The following is an 18,256-nucleotide window of genomic DNA, read 5'->3' on the forward strand; positions in this document are numbered from 1 at the left end:
CAAGTGTAAACTCATCCAGGAAGGCTTTGTTGTTGCTCAAGCCATTCCTACACTTTTTGTATGTTTTCATATCTAGTTCAAAATTCACAAGCTTAGAATGTTCACTTGAAGCATAAAGACTCTACTAATGTTGAATACTAATATTTGTACCAGGTACTGTACTTACTGCTTCAAAGTATTTGGTCTTAAACAGTCCTAAAATAATGAACTCTCATTCAGCTAGAGAGTGGGAGTGTGCAAGTATAACATCCTAAGTTCAAACCCCAATACAACAAAAGAAAAAAAATGAACCAGCACCTTTTCCTGCATATACTTGCTTTCTTTACAATGCCAATAAGCATGTAATATTAAGAAAAAGGAATTTTGTGAAGCTTTGAATAATATTTTGAGGGATATATAGGAATTAAACTCATCAGTGTTCAGAGAAAATTAATACTCCAAAAGAACAAAATTAAATTTACCTCTCAGCTAATTTAATATGTTTTGCTTTAGTTTTTCAAAAGCAATTGTGTTGGTTTATTTGGTTCCTTTTTTTTTATTTAACTTTGTTTTATTCCTTCATCACAGTAAAGTGCCCCTAGTGACTTAAGTTTGATTAGGTCTGTTCCTTCCTTGGCTCTCTCTCATATCATTATTATCTATAAAATGAAGAAAAAAAACCCAAAGATGATGTGAATGTTTGCTGAACTCTTTTTTTCTTTTGTATATCAGAACTGTAGAAAATAAGACTCAATGTGTATTTCCTGACAAATTTATGTGCAACCAGGATGGAAATTGGGCTAATAGATATTACTGAAGTCTTATTTCTTAAGTGTCAAGTTTTTGCTGTCTTGATAAAGCAGAAGTGCTTCATGGCCATATGGAGAAGACTATGGACTTCTCCTTTCCCAGATTCTTGCCAAAACTCACGATCTTGATTCTTGATTAGTTTTGAGAATAAAGCCTAGGCATGGTATGTGGCTACAGTGAAAAGTAATGTTTTCTAAATACCTGACAGTCTTCATTTCAAAAATTAGTTCACATGATCACATTAACTAAGTAACTTATTCAATAGCACACCATTAGAAAGTGTAGGAATTCAGATAGAAAACCACAGCTCTAATGTGCCTTCTCCAAAAAGGAGACTCTCAGGACTTACTTCGAAGAGAATTTACTTCATGCTGTATTTTCTGATTCAGAACAGTAGACATCACATTTCACATCACTTCTCAATTTACCAGCCCCCATCTTAAGGCTGTTCTGGAATTCATGTTCTCCCACCAATAGCCCCTTCCTTTCCTTGCAGACATATAAGGAACATTCTAGGGGGAACAAGGGGAATATTCCCCCTAAAATTCTAGGGAAATGTTCTTTCAAGGAACATACTTGAAAGAATTCAAGTATATATACATTCAAATATTATCCCCCTTTCATTAGAAACTCACTGTTTCATTACCATTTCCACTGTGGAGAGTTACATGAAGGTGAGGGGACTAGTATGTCAAATTTTACTGTCCATGTACTCACATGCTTTCTTATTTCTATTGGAAGTTGAATGATAATACAATCCTCCCCATGTGTAAATTGTTTCTGGGTAAACACTAGTTATAAACAAAAGGTACAGAACTTTCAGAATTACTCAGATTTCTCATGGGTGGTAACTGATCAACTGTCCTTCCATAGAATCACTACCACTATGAGCACCACAGCTGCTCAAATCTTTAATGTTCTTAGAACTATTCCACATTTTCTTTGTTTAGGGAATGGAGAAGTTTAGTGAATAGTTGAGAGAAATGAATAATAGTTCAGTTTGAGTGGGCTCTGTGGAATCTGTTGTAGAGTATTACCTTGAGGCAGGTCTCTACCTCACTTTTCTTCACCCCTGCTTCCAGTATCTGGCATTGGATTAGAAGCAGCAGTAACTATAATCCCCACTTCTTTGAAGGCTGAGTCTTAGCCAGATGTTTCTTCTTGTTTCTCTACCCTCTATAAAAATCCTGAGATATAAGAATTTTGTCTACATTTCATACACAAGGAAACATGAGTGACTTTAGCTAAGACAAAACTAGGGAACACTGTAGGTGTTAAAAATACAATGTAATTTAAATTTAGAATTATAAGCAATCTTAACTAGATAGCTCCTCCACCTAGGGTATCACCTAGGTTGGTGATTTCACCTGTTAAGATACAATTAAATTTATATTTACATAATATTTGATTCTAGAGTAATTGCTATACTAAACACATAAAACACAAATTGGTGAATCCTTTGTTAGCTATAAAAATAATATCTGCATACAAATAAAAGACCTGATTTGAATATCCTTACCTCTCAGCTAATTTAATATGTTTTGCTTTAGTTTTTCAAAAGCAATTGTGTTGGTTTATCTGGCTCCTGTTTTTTTCTTTTTAACTTTGTTTTATTCCTCTGGACCTTTTATTTTATTTTTTGTGGTACTGGGGCTTGAACTCAGGGCCTACATCTTGAGCCACTCTACCAGCCCTTTTTGTGTTAGGTATTTCAAGATAAGGTCTCTCAAACTATTTGCCCAGACTGGCTTCGAACCATGATCCTCCTGCTCTCTGCCTCCTGAGTAGCTAAGATTACAGGTGTGAGCCACCAGCGCCCAGCAGGACCTTTTATTAACTTGATGGTTTTCACTTTTCTTTCACAATGGCTTACATAGTACATCCTTGAAGTTCAAACTTGGTCAAGTTCCAAACTCTTAAAAAGCCTTGCTCAAACACAGCTTCAGTGTCTGACTTCCCAGATCTATACTTCTAATACTTCCATCCTGAAATACTTTTAGAATTCACCCCTTTGTCTCAATTTCCCAGCACTTCCCTGAGCCCTTTCAGCTTAGTTCTTGCCTGAAATTAAAGGGTTTTTCTTTTTCCATCGAGGGTAGATTCTATGTCTTCTTCCCAACACACAGTTGGGACCCAAGACAAGCTTTTCAATTAAAGACCACATGCTACTTGCTTTGAAAAGCAGGCAGGAACATGCAAAGTAAAACAAACCCTCTATTACCTATTAAAGTCCAAAAGAATACTTACTAGGATTGGAAAATGCTGTGTGTTTCGCATCATTGTTAAGGGTATGTTTGTCACTAGTAAGTGACTTTAATAGAATATATTGCACATTAAGTTCTGTCTCTTGAGTGCCTTTTTCTTTAATGGAAAATTTAAAATGCAGATTGAACAATATATTCATTACTTTATCAAGGCAATTGGTCTCCACATAGAATTTTCTTGCAGGCTGCTTTGTGTTAAAAAAGCATTTTGGGTTGCTGATTGTATTTTCTGCATTTCAATTCTGAAATGTGACAATACACTCATACATATCATTTTCTCCTGGTGACTTCTGTTGGTATCCTGAAGGTGCTTCAGGATTTGTCTTCACCAGTGTGTTCAGGAGAGACAATTCTAGCGGAATGGAAAGACCATGGAGCTAGTTGTTGAACAAACCACCTCTGCCACTTCTTAGGCTGAGTAAAATAGAGACAATAATAGGATTCAGTTTATATGGTTATTTTGGGGATTCATTCAGGTAATGTCTGGAACAGCCCAAGTGATCAATAAAGGGGAATGATTATTATTATTGAGTATGGTGACTCAGCTGAGTGAGTCTTAACTCACCATACCATCCCTAATCCTACCCAGTCATTGCCATGTAAACGGACCTTCAGAGTCCTCATCAGGTTTTTGCCATTCTCCTCAACTACCCACTGGATTTATCTTGCACTCAACTTCTAGAGTGATTCCTGAGTTTCACATATTCTGTCCCTGGAAAATAATCAATGCTAGTTATTTGAACTGTTGTTGTTAAAATGGTCTTTAGAGCAGCATTTTCCAATGTTACCCAAATGAAAAATATTCCCCTAGGAAAGGTCCCAAAAGTAAAAGCTGTTTGAGACACAACTGCTTTGTCATATCCCTGTCCTTGTAGATTTACATCACACACTAATATTAAAAGGCTATGAAGTGTCTTATTTATTTTATGCATATGGAATTGTTTTTATTATTTACAAAGTACTACCCCCCGATGAAATTTCTTCTGTTCTTGCTGTCTTTGTTTCTATATTCAAGATCTTTAACATTCTTCAGAGAACTCCTTCAACATACTGGTGTTATAAAGCTGCCATTACTGTGATCAGGCCACCAGGACCACAGAACATGCCGATCTGTTCATAGAAGTTTCTAGGGAGTGGTTCCCAATGTCATTAACTACGTTTTCTAGAAATTCATCCAGCATTGCAAAATGCTTCAGTAGCTGGTACATTTTTCCTTTGATACCAGCTGAATTTTTAAGTATAGCCAATGGCACAGGGGGTGTGATCTCACACAAAGGAGGTTATGTGCCATATATGCACCCTTATGCTACAGTCGTGATGAAACAATCTTTGTGGCTTGCATTTCCACTTACCATGCATCAATACATCAGTGTTTCAGTATAGTGCCATAAGGTCCATTTTGGAATAAAAGTTGCTTAAGTTATGTAGCTATTGAGCCAGGGTCTTTTGGATCATAAGTAAGTCCCACTTTAAGCACTGCTTGTTGAGCATTTGACTTTCTAAAAGAGGTAAATGGGAGTGATTATTCATTTTACTAATGGATCCACTGCAAGACTGCTTTATAAAACCATTCTGAAGTGTATTTAAATAAGCATTGATTTATGTGCAACTTTCTAAGATCAAACCACTTTATTAGATAAAGTAAGGGATCACTGCCTTGGGCTATGTGGTTTGATTCCATCCCTTAGCTGCATTCTTTCAATATGATTTTCAGATTTTCAGTTTCTGTATAGTTGCAGATCAAGAAGATTTTATTATTGGAATATTTTTGTGAAATATCACCATCTAGGGCTTTTGAGAAATGTGTTTTTATTTATATTCTTATGGAAAGGTACTATTATTTGGTTTTGTTCTGTATAGATTTTGCTTGAACATTATAAGGGTCTGGCGCCAGTGGCTCACACCTGTAATCTTAGCTACTCAGGAGGCAGAAATCAGGAGGATCTGGTTTGAAGCCAGCTTGGGGAAATAGTTTCTCGAGACCGTATCTCAAAAAAACCCATCACCAAAAACAAGGGCTGGCAGAATGGCTCAAGGTGTAGGCCCTGAGTACAAGCCCCAGCACTGCCCTCCAAAAATAAAATAAATGACTTGTAAGAAATGAGTTAGGCATTTAATGGGTGTGCCAACTCTTAAGCCACCTGGGTGCCATTATTACGTTGTAGACATATATTGTCTAATGGTATTCATTTAGTCTAAAAGAGTTAAGAGGTTTCCAGAAATAGCACACTTATTCTCAAATGTGTGTAATGCATTGGATAAAACATCCTAAAACTGAAGAGTTGTAATACTAAGGTCCTTTTGGAAACAGTACAGTTAAATATTTAAGAAAGGATGGATGTGATGATCCTCTAATAAGAATTTTTATAAATCCAAAAGCTAAGCTGATTCTGGCTGAAAGGACAGATCACTTTTCAATAAAAAAATTGGTTAAATGCTTTCTCCATAAATGCCCTTCTCTTTAGTGTGACAATAACAACTGAGGATGTAAAAGTCCTCATAGGTTGGCCCAATGTAATCAAACTATTTCCTCATTGCCTGAGGAATTAGAAACCCCTTGTTTAAGACGGCAAACAATAAGTAATCCTGATGTGAGGTTGGCTGCCACTTGGAAACCAAGTATAGTACATGACTATACACTATGGGTGGGAAGCCTAGAATTCAATTTTTATCAGACTGCCTCAGGAAATTGTCAGCTTCTCTTCATAAACTGAGGGTGAACCTATGGAATAATAATATCAATCGCTTGTATTTGTTATGTCTATTAGATGCTAATCCCTGTACTTTACATATATTATTTAATTTAATTCCCATCTTGTGTGTCTTGTTTTGTTTTTGGCAGCACTGGGCTTTGAACTCAAGACCTCACACTTGCTAGGCAGGCACTCTTACCACTTGAGCCACTCTGTCAACCCTAATTCTTATTTTGAAGATGAAAAAACTCGGGCTTAAGAAGGTATCTTCCTTGAGGTCACTCAGCTTGTAAGTAACAGAGCAGGGACTCAAACTTGGGCAGTAAGAGTCCAGTGGTCATGTCCAGAGCATGAATGCGTATCATGGAGGCTTGCAAAGCTGAAGGAAAATTGTTACTTTTTTCCTTTGAAGCAAAAGCAAGAGACAACACTGAGTTATTCTTCATTTAGCTGCACATTACTGAGCACCATTATGTTCCAGGTAGCCACAATGAAGCTTCATATACATTATCTTTTATACTCTTCACAATATTAAGGGTTTCATCTTAATATTTATCCCCGAATTCAAGATGAAAAAATGGAGACTTAGAGCATGAATTTGAATTTACATATCCAGAGTCATGTAGCTACTAAATTGTGGAGCTGGGATTTGAAACCAGATCTGCATGACTCCAAAGATAATGCTTTTTAACTGTTACGTATATCTTACCCCCATGAGCAGCTCCAAGAACACTGAAACAGTCACAACCTGCTTGTGTGTTGCTCGCAATTAAGATGTTACAGTAAATGATGGAGGAAGGGAAGATGACTGAAATGATGTTGAAACCTTCTGGTAGTCATATTCAGTGGGGCTAGTGATTCTTTATGCATAAGAAATGCACTGTAATCTACATGTATGGTAGAGGAAATGCCCAAAGGATAAAATGTTTGAGCACAAATATAATTTTTAAACACAAATGGAAGAGTGTGGGTAATTCCCTTGCAGCAAGATATAATGGTCTGCTCACTGAAGAAGAAAGACATTATTCTTGTTCCTTAAGGGCCATAAAACTACAGCTAAGTGAAGGAAAGGACATATGTTAGAGACGTTTTAACAGAGAAACCTCTAGCCTCACCCACCTCCTTCTCTAAAAGTCAAATGTTAGCATAATATTGGCTCTGTGAATCTGCTTAAAAAGAATGTAGGCAAAACTCAGTGAAACTTAGGCTGTATCATGGCCAAGATCATTGATACAGCTCCACTTAAGATAGGCTTATTATCACCAAAACTAAGATGTTGTCATTAGGCATCTTCAATTGTCCCTTAACTTTTGACCCCTATTAGGTCAGTTTTGAATAAAAACTATTATAGATGGACAGATTCTAATTTTTAGGTTATTTACCTTTGATATATAATTTTTAAAAATTCCCCGTTGGTCCTTTAACTGGCAGGTGCAGCTAGCTTACAGTCTTGCTGCTGTTAAGTAATCAGGTCAGTCATGTGTTCTGTTGTCTCCCTTTCTCATCATCTACAGCAGATGTCTCAAACCTCTGCCACTGAGCTCACCCTCTGCTCCATCTGAAGCCTACTCAGCAGATGAACTCTCAACTTTGCAGAAAAAAGTCAGGGTGAACTCCCTAACGTTCCCTCTTCTGCCCCTTCAAACTTAACTGCACCTTCCATCCCATTCATCGCACTACAGAAATGGTTCTTCCTGTGTAAAGTTAATCCTCTTTCCTTTTCTATATGTGCCATGGATCTCATTCTTCCTGTCCCCTCAGCCTTGATCTTAACCAGTGCTACCTCTTACATCTCTAGCTTCTCCCTTCTCACTTCACCAGAAATGTTCTTTCAAAACATAGATATGCTGAGGGAAAGGAACTCTGTAGATTAGATGCCTTTTGTGCTAATTACAAGGGATAGGAAATAAGGGAAATGAGTTATAGCTTTACTCTCTTGCTTCATTTGTCCCTTGTGTGAAAATAATCCACCAGTGAAATGTTTTGATCCCTTAAATGGTTATAATGTATGGACATGATATGGACTTTTTTTTTAAGATTGCACAGGTTTATTAACAAATGGGATACACATATCCAGACACAAGCATCACTGCGACATTTCAGGCAGTATCTCCTCCTCCCTGCTCCCCTCCTCTCTCTGCTCCCTCCTGACCTAGTTTGGGCTCTTTAGAAAAGGGCTTCTTAGATAACCTTAAAAGCAACTGAGGCCAACAGGAAAAGGGGACCAGGAACTAGAGAAAAGGTTAGTTCAAGAAGAATTAACCTAGATGGTAACACACATGCACAGGAAATTAATGTGTGTAAACTCCCTGTATAGCTATCCTTATCTCAACTAGAAAAAACCCTTGTTCCTTCCTATTATTGCTTATACTCTCTCTTCAACAAAATTAGAGATAAGGGCAAAATAGTTTCTGCCTAGTATTGAGGGGGTGGGGGGGGAGAGGGAGGGGGCGGAGTGGGTGGTAAGGGAGGGGGTGGGGGCAGGGGGGAAAAATGACCCAAGCATTGTATGCACATATGAATAATAAAACAATAAAAAAAAAGAAAAGAAAAGGGCCTCTTGCACTTTCTCTGTGGAAACTCTATATGTACACTGTCTGATCTCTCACTGCTTCTCAAGTCTGTATCTGCTGTCCCTGTGGGCTGTGGACAAGAAGCTAGGAGCCACTGTTCAGTCATTCAAGTCCAGATCAAATTCTGGATACAACTCTTTGGTGGTGACACCTCGGATCACAGCTAGTTTGCCCAGCAGCATCTGCCCTACATCCTTGATGTCATTATACTCAGGAGCTGAGAGATGTGGTGGTCATCCAGTTCATCTACACTGTAGCCCTCAAATATTAGTTGAGCGATCTCCTTCTCCATCTCCAGCATGTCCCTCTTATCTTTCAGCTTCTGAATGTCAAGATGCAGAAGCTCCTCACTGGTCCCATCAGCCTGGCCAGACTTGGGAGAAGGGCGAGGGGACCCGAAGGCCCTATGGCAACTTCGGTTCAGTCCTGGTTCAGTCCTCCTGAGCCTTGGGGTCCAAGGCCCCCGGGTAGGGTGACTGTGCAGCGCAGGAAGGTCCAGGGCAATAGCGGGAGAGCAGCCTCTTAGGTCCGCCAGGTAACTAGAATTTTGTGATGGACGCCACAGATTGTCGCGTGTAAAGCTACGCGTGTACCCAGAGAGAGCTGGATCCGCCTGGGTGGGCCGATATGGACTTTTTGAGGATCAAATGAAACAATGCACCTCAACTCATGGAACAATGTGTGTCACCAAACAGTAACTAACATGTAGTAAGTGCTTAAAATGATGATATTGTTCATTGTACTTTTGGTATTATTTGTGGTACTGATTGTAGTAATAGCAGGAGTAATTTCATGGGAGAATTGAATAGAAATACATTTATGGTACCCTGCTAAAAACACAAATTTGGACTTATAGCTCACTGTCTAATCCTTTGTCACAGTGTTTTATACATTATAACTGCATCCAGATTTTCTCTTGATGTTATTTCTTCTCTAAGTCTCCCAAACACATTGGCACACTTGTCAATGGACTTTCATGCTTTACCACTCTGTTCATGCTGTTCCATTTGCTCTCCCTGCTTTCCCACTTTCCCCCATAAGACCTAGAATGGTGTTCCTGGCTCAGTAATTCTTTCCTAATCCTTGTTGGTCCATAATTTTTTCATAGTCTTTTTCCACCTGCTATACTTGAAACTCTGAAGGATTGGAGAGGGTGTTCACCTGGGTATCTCCAATGCCTGAATATTTAGTAGAAGAGCCTATATGGCAATGGACAAGTACACTGATCTCATGACATTGACCACCAGATGAATGGAACTGCTTGGTTCTGTTAATCAAAATTTTGATGATGTTAGATATTCTTTATTTTCAATTCTCATGGCAGTTAAATAAGAATGTCCCTTTCTTAGACATTCTACACTTGGGGGGAAATGCAATCTTTAGTATCTTTCTATCCCAATGGATGTTGAGAAATGTGAACTTTTAGCTTCTTGAATATAAAGGGCAGGTAGCCTCTTCAAAATAATTATCTCTAAAATAGTTGACTCCAATAAGCAGAATCCCTTCTCAGTCACTCTTCATTCACCTCTCTGTGAGGGTGTGAGTGATCTCTTATCAAATTGAAAGACAACTCTGCCATCTTCCCTTTTCAATGTATATGAAGCCACATAGCAAAGTTGGAGGTACCAATTATTATTAACTTATTCTCCCATCCAAGATGCAAAGCACAGCTTCAGCATTTAGCAGAGTGCAGACAAGAGAATGTGATTGGTTCAGGCTCAGTCTTGTTGGTGGGGTCTGGGGTTTGATCCCAGCAGATAAGAAGTTGATTGAAGAGGAAGAAAGAATACAGAGTTCTCCTAACCAAGGGACTGGAATTATTGCTCAATTTTTAGGTTGGCAACCTTGTGACAGCTAATGATTTAATTACGGCTTAGTCATTAGGTACAGATATCTGAAAGACCTTGCTTTTGCTTTTCCTGTAAGAAGATCATACCCTTTCTCCCTAAATTGAATTTTCTTTTAGCTTTTTATTTCTTGAAAACCTCAGGTTTGCAAGTAATCTAAAATTTATCCAAATGTCCCCTTTTATTTTACTTGAACCATTTCAATCCCTTCCCTATCTTGGGCATGGTTGTTAAGACATCCATTTTAGCCCCTGACCCAGATATGTGACCATTGGCATGGTATTTAACCTCTCCCAACCACACATATGTAAAAGTTTATATTAGTACCTATCAGGTGGGACCATTGTGAATGTTCAATAAGAGAGAACAGAAGGAATATTGACTTTCATTATAACTGATTTTACTTTTTTTCTGTCATCCTTCTCCATTATTGTGACACTGTGTAGAACAAGCTCAATTGCCTTCACCTATTTGTAATCGTGTTAATTTCCTCAAGAGACATGAAGAAGCTTTATTTTGTGATGATTACCTCCCTTTGGTTATTCTTTCTTTCAAGAATTTGAATGTCAGAGTTCAATCAAGAACAAGTAGGATGAAAGATACTGCACATTGTTATCATTTGTCTGAAAATTCTCATGTACAAGTAATATTACACATTAAATGAGTAGTCTGGCAGACTAAGGTCTGACTTCATAATCATCTGAATATTTTAAGAAAGTCACTTTAATTTCAGGACCTACTTTGATTTTTTTGTTGTAGGAAAAAATACTTTATCTCAGAGATAATTTCTTTCTTTCTTGATCCCAGGGCCTTATACTTGCTAGGCAAGTGCTTTGTCACTTCAGATACATCCCCAGGCCTTTTGTTTTTATTTTGTTTTTGAGATAGGGTCTCACTAACTTTGCCCAGACTTGCCTGGGCAATCTTCCTGCTTCACACCTCTTGAGTAGCTGGAATTATAGGCTTTAACCACTACTCCCAGCTAAATTGTCTATTAGAAGGCTACAATATGAACTTTAAAAAAGTTCTTTAGTTTGTATACCAAGTCCTCCATTTTTTAAAATCTTCCTTTTCACTTTCTTAACTCAATTAGAATGTCTTCATTTAAAACACAGTTTCTCAACCTCAACATTATTGATATTTTGGGGCCAGATAACTTTGTTGTGGAGGAATAGCCTATGCAATTTATGGTGATTTTCAATATCTCTAGACTCTTGTCTTTGATATATGAATAGCATGCCACCATCTTCCCAGTGTGACATCCAAAACTGTCTCCAGAATTGCCAAATGTGCACTAGAGAGCAAACACTACAGTTTGAGAACCACTGCTATAAAATTTTATCCACTTTGAAGCCTTAGTGCCAGAACATGGAGAAAATTCTGTTTAGGAAAGAGAAAAAGAAAAGATGATGGGCAAGACAGGTCTTCTCCAAAGAATGATATGAGGCAATTCCTAGATGTTTTACAGTGTTTAACTAATTGTAAATACTTGTATATGCTTGCTTTTATCCTTATTAGCTGATTTCCATTTTCATTAGGTTCTTGATCATCTGGGCATAGGTTATGTGTATGCTTAATTTCTACTGTAGTCTCACACATTACATACCTAGACTAGAAATGGGAGGAAAACACACCATTTTCCTTCTATAGCTCTACTGTACTTGTTTTTGGGTTCTGCTTTGATCACAAGGTGTGGGCTGAGTAAATCATCCAGAAATCCTTGCCTTCTGGCTTCAAGTTGGTTCAGTTAGAATAGTCCAAGGGGAACCCTGACAAAAGATCGGAAGACAGGAGTCAAGCAAGATTGGTGTTCCTACTCTGTCAGTGGCCCTTTTTCCAAGGAGACAGCTTTTGCTGGGTCCCAACAATAGTGGGATAAGAACTTTCTACTCTCACTCATTCATGTGAGTCACCATCCTATGAGAGTTCCCTGAGGGTGACCCATATTTCTTTGAAAGGTCCCTTTATTAGTATTTTTCAGTTACTTCCTTGAATTTGCCATCTGTTTCCTTCCAGGACTCTGCTCATATGAAATGTCCCTTCTCTTTCATTAAATCCTGGTAACTTTTGGTAATTTACTTGGGGCAGGTTATTGACTACTCTGGAGTTATGCTGAAAAATTCCTATCTCACTGTCTATAATTCTAGTTCAGGAAGGTTATGAACAAACCTTACCATTATTTTGTGTAACAAAGAAAAAGTAAGGAATTGCTCTGACTCTTTCCATATGAAAAATATACTTTAAAGTGCTTCTAACCAAGTCTAGAAATAAATTCTGGGCAGAGGATTTCTTTGTCCATTTGACCTTGTGATTTCGTATGCAATCATTATCATGTCATGCTCATTGTAAGGTACTGTGTGCCTGCTATTTCTGGATCCTGTATTAGATGCTGGGCACAGAGGGACCATGTATATGAACCTTGGTTCTCTCCCAGATTGAAGAGGCTGGGCTTAGCATGTGGACTGTGGGAGGATAATTTGATTTTTTTCTTTTCTTAAAGGGCTTAAAATAATCTTTCTCTTATATTCTTCCTCATATCATTAATATTATCAACATCAATCTCTCCTGCTCACTTTCATATAGTTAGTCACAAAATCATACAAATCCTCCCTCTAATCAACACTATTCAATAGAAACATAATGTGATCCACGTGTAATTTTACATTTCCCAGTAGCCAAATTAAAATCTAAAAGGAAAAAAATGAACTTAACTTTAACAATACATTTTATTAAATCCAGCATGTCCAAAATATCATTTCAACATTTCATCAACATAAAATTTCCTTAGTGAAATAGTGTAACTTTTAGATACTAGATCTTTAAAATCTGATGTATATTTTATTCTTATAGTACTTCTAAATACAGATACCAAATACTCATTAGAAGTACTTTGTGTGTACTTCAATTTTATCGAATTTATAGTTGGAATAGTAGATGTTTATTACTCAGTTTGTTCTAAAGATATTCAAAAGTTTTTCAGTAACTGAATAGAATTTTTTATTTATTTAAAATTAATTAATATTAAAGTGAATTAAACATTCAGTTGCATAGTCACATTAGCTACATTTCAGATAAGATCAGCCACGCTCAGGGTGATGTGGTCATAGACATTAGATACATTTCAAGTGCTCAAGGACTCCATGTTGCTAAGTGGATGTCACCTTGGAGTATGGGCAGATATAAATTATCTCCAGAATGCATCTTCCTTTCTCAACTCATTAACAAAGCCTAAGATGATGGATTTATCATTGTTTTTTTCAACTATTAGCCACATGCCCCTGTGTAGTCTCTTTATTTTTAATATCCCATCTCACCTAAACCCATCATCTTCATTGATTCCTGAAGGATTGTGGTGAAACATGTATCTGGTCACATTATTTTTTAATGTTAGATTTTTCAGTGCCCATTGTAGACTAAAGGGTAAAAACAGGGTAAAGACCAATAGATCCTTTATGACCTAGTCTCTTCAAACCACCCTAGCCTGTTATTCTGCCACTCCTGACCCATCTTCTTCTGCTTTAAGTGCACTGAACTGTTCTCCATTTTCTAAGAGCACCATGTTCAAGCCTTCCATAAATTCACCTGCATTGAGTTCTCCAAAATCTTACACTTTCTTCAAATGGCATTTGATTTTCCAGATCAAATGCCATTTCTTACAAGACACCTTCTACTATCCTTTCTCCCTGACAGCACTCATTTCCCAATTCATATCTCCATGGTGTAGTGTCTTGATTTGTGGGTTGATTTGTCTCATGAACTAGTCTGAGAGCTAACAACAGGGGTCAGCAAATGACAGCCCATGGGCCAAATTGAGTGCATTAATAAATAAAGTTTCATTGGAACACAAATCATGCTCATTTATCTATATATTGCCTGTTGCTTCTTTCACGCATTGGTGGCAGAGCTGAATAGTTACAACAGAGACAAAGTGACCAACAGAGCCTAAAATATTTATTTGCCTACCTCACTCTGTCCTAGAGGATGGCTTCTGTGTCATATGAATTCTCAGTGCCTCACACAGTACCAGGCACATGGCAAGTTCTCAATAAATATCTATGGAATTGAATGATATAAATACATTGGATGAATCTGAATTGATGATCTGAATGAACACTGATATCTGTCTATCATCATTAAGTTTTATTTGAAGACAAGAATTCTTTGGCTACCTCTTTAGCATTCTTTAAGGTATCCACTTTATTATTTCTTTATAACTGTTGGCTTGAATAAAACAGGTTTTATTTTACTACCCTCATTCATTTTAGTGTACTACCTACCATTTAAACTATAATATCTATTTGATTTTGCTTGTTTCTCAAGGACACAAATTGATTAAATCCCAATATGTTGAGTGCCTCCAACACAAAATTAAGTGGCAGAAGCTGTGAATTCAAGTCTTCGCTTGATCTTTGGACTATGTTACTTTAGATAAGACACTTGACCTAACTTGTTAGCACTATTCTCTGATTTCTTTAGTACAAATTATAATACCCCACCTTTAAGTTACTACTTGAAGTGTGTGAGTATTTATTGTGCAGTTTTGTAATGCATGTTATGAATATAACATAGATTTTCCTAAAATAAAGAAACATTTTTCCTCCACAGAGAATGAACAATAAGTAGTATATGTACCTATTTTACATATTGCTTAGGGTCAGCCCCATTATTAAAAGTTTCCTGTCTGGAGTAGGAAATTTATAACCAGCAATATTTCTATACTGAGTATTAACACTAAAAAGCCACTTGGTGTCACTTTTTAAAATTCTTCAACGGTTCCTTACTTGGCTTTTTATTAATGTATACTAATTGTACAAAATAATGGTTTTCATCATGATACATTAATACTTGCTCATAATGTACTTTAATCATACTCCCCCCTCATTACTTTCTCTTATACCTCATCCCACATGTCCCCTTTCACTTCCCAAATAGTCTCCCTTCTAAATTCAGTCTAAAAAAATCTAGAATCTTCATATGAAAGAAAGCATGTGATAGTCATCTTTCTGAGTCTGGTTTATGTTACTTAACATGATGATCTATAGATGACCTCCATTTTCCTGCAAATGATATAACTTTGTTCTCCTTTGTGGATGAGTAATATTCCATTGTGTGTTTACTGTATTTTCTTTATCCATTCATCCATTGATGAGCATCTAGTCTGATTCCATAACTTAGCTTTTGTGAATAGTTTGGCCATTACTTTAATATCATAGTTTAACTAAAATTCAGAAAGCAAATCTTAGAAATGGCTCCCAAATGTGAACTATAACTTTATGAAAAACAGGAGGCTTGGGGTCTTACAGATAGATGTGAAGACTATGCTATGAGGATAAGACTACATTAAGGAATTCCATTTCTAGGAGAACTTTCAACTTGATAGTGGTGAAATACGTTCATTATCCACTCCACCCCCAATCTTAGTTTTAAGATATTAGCTTGTTTTTTCTCAGAATTCCTAGATTAATGACAGAGTACACTGAGTATGACTTTATGTACCAATTATGTATTTTGTTTGTATAACTTGTTGAACTCACAGTAATCTTATAAGGTAAGTAGTAATATTTTCTATTTATAATAAGGACACTGACTCTCCAAAAGAGGCCAAATGCCCTTTCCCATAGTTATATAACAAGTGGCAAATCTGGGATTTGAACCCAAGTCCTAGGAGCCAATGCCCTTAATCTCTATAGATATTTTCTGAAATTAAAGCAATGTGACTTCTAAAACAAAAGTATGCCTTGAAATATTTTACCTTTTACTCTTGAAAGTTGAAGTTCTAGAGCTGTAGGGAGCCAGAGACCTAATTTGACCTTAAGAGGTTGAACAACTTGCCCAATTTAGCCAGCTAAGTTAGTGGAACAGTGCTCTGGCCTCCTAACTCTTGGTCCACTGCCCTATATGTTACATCCCAATTCACATTCTGGTTGAATGTAACCAAATGGATGCCCATCTTATTTTAAAATTCATTTTAAGTATTTCTGCTTATAGAACAGGTCTTTCCTCTTCTTTTAGAAAAGCACTCCAAAAGTAAATGAAGAACTATTTATTTTTACCAAATCTGCAGGGAACCCAGCCAAGAATGTCAGTATACTCCAAATTCCTTTAAAGGTTCAGCTACTCACAGTCTGTTCTACAGTGGGCATATGTCTACTACCATTGAGGATTCTAGGTATGGTTCTGGAAATGGAGATGTTAAGACAGGATATGTACTCTGTCTTGAAAGTCATGAGGCGTCAGCAAACTGTAGCTCAAAGGCCAAATCCCATCTACCATCTATTTTTGTAAATTCAGCTTTTGTGGAACTTAGCCACATCCATTCACTTTCATATTGTCTATGGCTACTTTTTTACAGTAGCAGAATGAGGAGGTGCAACAGAGACCATATAACCCATAAAATCAAAAATATTTTCTGTTTGATTCTTTGTAACAAAAATCTGTCAACCTTGGTTGTAGACAAACATGTACTCCACTTCAATCCAGTGCAGTTGAAGCTGGAGAAAGAACAAAGGCAGCTTGAAGAAAGAAATTTAGTCATATAATCATGGTGTCTTTGAGTGGGAAGAGGCCTTAGAGGTTATAACTGTCCTAATTTCCCAACCATTCTCTACATAGTTCCTCTGTATCATTGTGAAACACCACTGACCTTTCTTTAAAAAGCGAGCATACATACATGCTTCATACAAAGAAATAACAAATTTGTGTAAAATTTAACCTACTTTGCAGAAGGAAGGAGAGATTCACAGGTGGCCTCTGCATTCTAAAAGAGATTAAAAACCACTGACCCTTCATGTTACTATTTGAATTTCCAGACCCTCTATTGGGTCCATGCTGAGGACATTTGTAGAAAACTCTTGAGGTCAAAAGGCTTAAGTCCTGTCCTCCTTCCCATATGGAAGAAAACCCTATATTTGTGCTCATGCTTTTACTGGCTTGGTCATATATCTAAAAGTCCTATTAAGTAGGACTCAAAGGTACTCAGTAAACAGTTTTAGTAGGGACATTGAAGAACTGGGACCACCTCCATCACTTTTTCCCTAATATCATTCCAAACCTCTTGAAGTATTCTTCAAATAGCTGAAATTCTCAAGATAAATATTGACTGATTGATTTCTAGAATTTGTTCTCAATCTAAATAGGACTACAACTGTAATTAATGATTTACAAAACATTTTTTTCAGTAATGTTCAAAGCCTTCCTTCTCTTTTTAAAATGCAATGTGAGATATATACTATGAATAATAGAAATCATGAATATTCTCATAATCTTGTGAAGGTCTCCTTAGAGGAAAAATAATTTTTAACTTCTAATTTTGACATGATTTCAGACTTTCAGAAAAATCACCAAGAGCATTCTACAGTACATCATTGTTTCTTATACTTTTACAATTGGAAGCCATGCTGGAATAGATAACCCTGTGCTTATGTTTTTTTCAGATTGTTGTGGTATGTGTTCAGGGTAAATTTTTGAGAAGGATTGTTGGTCAAAATACATGTATAATTTTCTTAAATATTGCCAGATTCCCTTCAAAATGTTTGTACTGGTTTGTATTCCTGCCTGCAATATAAGAGGGTGTCTGTTTCTTTATAGCCTCACCTACATTATTTGTTATACTTTTAAATTTTTTCTAATCTGATAGCTGAGAAATTGAATCTCATGTCCTTTAATTATATGCGAGGGTGAGTATTTTTTCATAAGCTTAAATTGTGATTTATGTTCATTTTTTGACTATTTTACATCTATGATCTTTACCTCAAATTTTAATAATTCAGAAATGTTTGAGGAGATAGATGAAGTTACCCTGATTTCAACATTATACAATATATACATGTATTGAAATGTTACATAATATTCTGTAAGTATATACAATTTTATGTGCCAATTAAAATAAATAATTTTTTTAAAATTAAGAATTCTTCACATATTAGGGTTATTAGACACTTATCTGTCAGCATGCTTCAGATATTTCTAATGGTTTGTTGTTAACCTTTGATTTGGTTATGCTATTTTTTGTCAAACACAAGTTTTGGTTATTTTTTAACAATTATTTTTTCTGTTGTATCTGGATTTGGAGTTCTAGTTAGAAGAACTTT

At 36.6% G+C, this 18,256-nt stretch overlaps 1 protein-coding gene and 1 pseudogene across 5 annotated transcripts in view; one reads left to right on the forward strand and one right to left on the reverse strand.

Moving 5' to 3' along the window:
• Fgf13 (fibroblast growth factor 13) overlaps positions 1 to 18,256 on the forward strand; it is a 539,487-nt gene that overhangs the window by 344,878 nt on the left and 176,353 nt on the right. The gene's annotated exons all lie outside the window — the stretch shown is intronic.
• The window catches only part of LOC109674748 (uncharacterized), a 68,046-nt pseudogene continuing 58,146 nt past the window's right edge, over positions 8,357 to 18,256 (reverse strand).

This window comes from Castor canadensis, chromosome X (assembly GCF_047511655.1).
Source record: "Castor canadensis chromosome X, mCasCan1.hap1v2, whole genome shotgun sequence".
Taxonomy (NCBI): domain Eukaryota; kingdom Metazoa; phylum Chordata; class Mammalia; order Rodentia; family Castoridae; genus Castor; species Castor canadensis.